At 43.0% G+C, this 4,999-nt stretch overlaps 1 protein-coding gene across 1 annotated transcript in view; it reads left to right on the plus strand.

Moving 5' to 3' along the window:
* The window catches only part of LOC115067936 (paired box protein Pax-3-A-like), a gene marked incomplete at its 3' end in the record, with an annotated part of 29,816 nt that overhangs the window by 2,378 nt on the left and 22,439 nt on the right, over positions 1-4,999 (plus strand). Inside the window, exon 2 of the mRNA XM_029557151.1 lies at positions 3,824-3,890. The remainder of the gene's footprint in view (positions 1-3,823; positions 3,891-4,999) is intronic.

The following is a 4,999-nucleotide window of genomic DNA, read 5'->3' on the forward strand; positions in this document are numbered from 1 at the left end:
ATCCTACCAATTAGTCTAAAAGACTCTATAACATGCTTGAATGTTTAACAATATAGTACAATTATGAAGGACTAAAAAATGATTAAACTGTATTTGTTTTTTAATAAAAGGTAATGGACAATAATGCAGTGTTTTAAATTAAAGTCCCATTTCCTTTTATAGTCATTAAAATAAAAAGAAATATTTGGTTACACATACAAGGCCATGAAATTCAGATTTCTAATAGATTTATTTCTTCCTTCTATCGTTATTAATATTTGGGATGCAAACAAAGACATTATTTTAAAGGAATGTTTAAAGAAACACCATATTGTTATGTAATTTTTTTCTATAATGTTTTTCATTTACTTTTGCAAACTAAATTCAGTTTGATATCAATATAATAAAACAGACCAATTCAATATCCACAGAGAAGAGCTATGATAATTTAAATACTGAATAACAATCTTTACTAGAGCTAGAACTAAGTTCTCCACATGAGGATATAGCTATAAGGTCAAACTGGCTAAAAGAAAAACCAGAAATTAAAAAAGAATAGAATTGCTTAAATATTCTAAATATTAATGAGATTCTGCATACAGTACAAGTCACTATAAATAGAGCAGGAAAATATAGTCAATCTTGTGTTTATAAAATGCATGTTTCCTTCATCTGTGATATTGACTCTATTAGGCCAAGCAATGTTCTTGATCATTTAATTATTTAATATTTCATTTGTTGTTTTTATTTTATGTGTACGGGTATATTGCCAGCACGTATATAAGTGCACCTGTGTCATGCAATGCCCATGGAGATCAGAAGAGGGCATTGAAACCCTGCAACTGGAGTTTGTGCTTCCTCACTTAGTGGAAATGTACTATAAGCTTCTGGGTACATATTTCATTTTCACCTGTGGAATACTCGAATAATCAAGGCTTGCTTTCCATTCCAAAACAAATAATGGAGTACACTTAATAATGACTATGAAAAATGGTCTAAGCCCTGAATCAGAGTACACTGTCCGAAGATGTTTCAGATTTACAGACCTGCACTCTGGATTCTGTCAGAAACAATCTCCTTGCTAGGCCCTTCCTGTGGAATGAGGGGAATGCCGAGTTGTTAGATGGATACAGCATAAAATTTCAATTTGGCAAGATAAAGAAATTTCTGGAGATGGGTTAAATACTAACAAGAAAACACTTGAAGATCCATGCCCTGCAAAACTGACAGCGCTTTAGAGATCTACTTAAAGACAGAGAGCTCTAAGTATAAAGTGCTTTATTCTATAAATCATTTATTTCTTTCCATTGGGCTACAAGTAATTAACGAATTACTTAAATCATGCAGACTAGAGTTTGGGACGTAGTAGAGTGGTACAAGGACTTCCTTCAGGCATGAGAACCTTAGTTCAATCCCCATTTCAGAGACTGACAGGGTGAGTAACCAGGAAGAGAGTGAGAGGTAGAGGCAGATGGAGGGAGAGAAAGAAAGACATCAAATAGAAAACAGAAGAAAAAAATGAAAGAAGGGAGGGGGAAAGGAAGGAGGGAAAGAGGACAAGGGAGGGAGGGACGGAGGGACCAAAGAACTGAGTGGCACCAAGCAGTTTCTGGACTGGATTTATTTCAACATTGCTTGAAAATACTGGAGCTGATCTCATAAAGTAGACCTCCCACACACAGTACCAAGGAAAGCAAAGGTCCTATCCCATCAGGCTCCAAAGCGGGAGAGCGGGGAGGAGGAGCGCAGAGAAGGCAATGCAAAACGATTGCATAGACATGGACGACTGAAAACTGGAGGGGTCTTAAACAAGCAACATACCTTGTGATCGCATTAGGATACTGATTTTTTTCGAAAGCAATTTCCAGTCAGTTTACCTGCCAGGCTGTCAGACCAAATTGGATCCACGGCCGCCTGCGCTGGGGATGTGGGACACTGGCAGCCTCGTTCTTCTCCAGCTCTGGCTCATCCTTGATGTCACCACCAATGTAGCTCTAGTCGAGGACTTGGTTTACATCATCCTTGAGACTTGGCATGCCCCGGTACTTCATAAAGTCTGTGCCGCCTGGATCCCTTTTATCAACGTGGCCCTTCTTGGCTTCTGCCTTCTCCTGTCCACTTCAAGTATCACCTCCAACTCACTCAGCTTTGAGCTATAGAAACTTAGGCCATAACAATATTTTTTGTGCACCATGGCCTTGCCAGAAAAGCTGCAGAGGAGACATTGGTTGCCTAGGGTTGAAACTGACCTCAACTGAGCATTCAGCGAATTTTCAGTCTGCCCGCCTTCCTTCCCACGAGGGCTAATGGCTCTCTGTTATGACAGGAGCAATAAGGCATGGCTAGGAAATGCCTTAAGAGGGTGCCTCTAAGGAGCTTGCGTACAGTGCACCTAATTTGGAGCTCAGCTATGTGAGTAAGCCCACCAAAGGCCACCTAAACACACAGGAAATCTGAGCAAGGACCTGGAGGGGATTGCAAGCTGTTTGGGGAAGAGGTCAAGAACTCACACTGAGCACTTGATTCCTGGGTGAACATTTGGAGAAATCTTCAGAAAGCCAACATCCATATTTCATTGTGTGCACGTGACAGTAGTTGCGAAGTAAGTGGATATGGTCAGCTCAGTAATTGCTTGCTCCGAGGTTCTGCAAGGACATCCAAAAAACTGTCCATCCACTGTACTCCACTGGCAGCAGCAACATCTTAGATTGGAGTTTGCACAGCATTCTCAGGGACAAGAAACTACAAGAAAGCCTAGGACACTCTTAAGAATGTTTAGATACCCAGATTTTTGGTAGTGAATCTGTGTCCTATTCCTTGTCAGTGCTTGTCACATCTGAAAGTGCTGACACTCCATGGGGTCCTACCCTCTTTGTGCCATAGTTAGGTACACCACTCAAAATTGAGAGAGCTTTCATATAACTCCTGGACCAGAGTATGCACTATACACATTAAGGAAAAAGGGCATACGAAAAACTTTGAGGCCAGGTAATTTCAGAGTAGTGCTCTCAAAGAATTGTTTTCTGTATGCTAAAGGGGGGGAATTGGAATAGAAACCCAGGGTCTCATGAAGATGTAATAATATTCCGGGAAGGGGAGGTGCTCAGTGGTTAAGCACATTGACTGTCGTTGTAGAAGACCCAGGTTTGAATCCCATCACCCACATGGCAGCTAACAACTGTCCTTAACTCCAGTTTCAGAGGATTCCACAGCCTCTTCTGCCCTCCGAGGGCATTGCACAGCACGAGTGCACTTACCTACATGCAGCAATACATGCATACACATAAGATAAAAATAAGAAATAAAATATACCAAAAGAAAATGCAATAACGTCCAGCGTGGTGATGGACACTTCAATCCTTGCACTCAGGAGGTAGAGCCAGCCAGATCTTGGCCAGTCTGCTCTCTGTAGCAAGTTCCAGTTCAGCTGGGGCTAGTGGGAGTCCATGTCTCAAAAACAGAAAACCAAAAGACAGGCAGGCAGATAGAAAGAAACAAAGGGAGAAAGAAGGAGAAAAAGAAAGAAAATCAATGCAATCTCCTCTTTTTGCGCATCCTTTTTCAATATTCGAATGATAGAGCTGTGTAATAGCAGGACAGACAGTCAGATTCCTAAGAATGTTATTCCAGGGACGAAGCGCTTCATGTTGGAGATGTGAAAAATCAGTGCCCAGAAATACAACGGCCGTGTCAAAAACACATAGCATTAAGCAGGCAAATAAGAGTTTTAAATTTCTTTTTGTACCTGTCAGGGGGGAAAGAAGAGTGGGAGAAGGAAAAAGGGAGAACCCACAACACCCGGTGGCAACAGCCCTCATATTCTCCTTGTGCTTCTGTCTCCCAGGTGCCCAATAGCCATAGAATCCTCCTGGAACTGTCCTGCATCCACTCTGCGATTCAGATTTCCTTGGGTAAGCCTGGGAATGCCAGGGGGGAGGGAGGTCAGCACACGTGGTATACCTGCAGAACGCTCACTTGAGAAATAGGCCCTGCCAGGGCCACACGTGGAAGTCTTGTACTAGGAGAGACAGCCTCCCCTCCTCCACAACCCTCCATCTCCCTACTATTTTCCACTGTTTCCACTGAAGGACAAAATCTTATTACCCATTTTTTTTTTGATACCAGGGCTGCATGCATGCAACGTGCTTTCTAAGTGAAATTGACTGTTTACCCACTTTAACTCCAAATTGGGGCTTGGACCAAGAGAGATGAGACCCCCCCTGGGGTACCACCCCATTTCAAAATCCATCTCTTTTTGCCTTCTCCTAGTTGCCTGTAAATAGACCATACACATAGATCAGTTTCTCTTGCCCTTCCCTTCTGCTCCTGGCAACTGCCCACCAGTCTTGCCTGATCCCAGAAAGAGCTACCTGTCACCGTGCCAGACCCCTGCACCTGACCCCTAGTAGACACAGGGGGACAGAGCCGGGTGGTAGGGCCTTGATGTGTTTCCAGGCTCTGCTGGCAGCATCTCTGGCCTGCCCTTGTATGTAATATGTATGTACGTACATACGTACATACGTGTGTGTGTGTGTGTGTGTATTGTTCTGTGTTCCTGTAAAGAAAAAAAGCAACTCAAGTGGGCTGTAAAATGCTCCTAAGCAGCATGAGCCTGGAGATGCCAGGCTCCAGTTTCAATAATTTGGCACAGGTCACAGCGGGGCATCTACATCAGGGTTACTTGTGTAAGGGCCTGAAGACCAGCCAATCCATAGGGCCCATGCTGGGCCACCACTCTGCCTGCCACTCCTGGTCTTATCCTAGGAGTATAGTGGCCTCACCCAGCTGCGGGGTGGCTTCAGTTCAATTTCATTTGTTAAACAGGCTGCTGCTGTTTCTTAGTGATCTGAACAGAAATCTTCAGCCTCTCCTCACATAGGAATTACGCTTTTTTGGCTGCACAAGAAGACCCTGTCTCAAAAGGACAAAACAAAAGAAAGAAAAGAAAAGAAGAGAAAGGAAATGAAAAGAAGAAAGGGAATGAAAAGAAGAAAGGAAAGGAAAAAAGAGGCAAGGGGGG

Source organism: Nannospalax galili, unplaced genomic scaffold, assembly GCF_000622305.1.
Source record: "Nannospalax galili isolate Female #2095 unplaced genomic scaffold, S.galili_v1.0 scaffold7848, whole genome shotgun sequence".
In the NCBI taxonomy this organism is placed as follows: Eukaryota; Metazoa; Chordata; class Mammalia; order Rodentia; family Spalacidae; genus Nannospalax; species Nannospalax galili.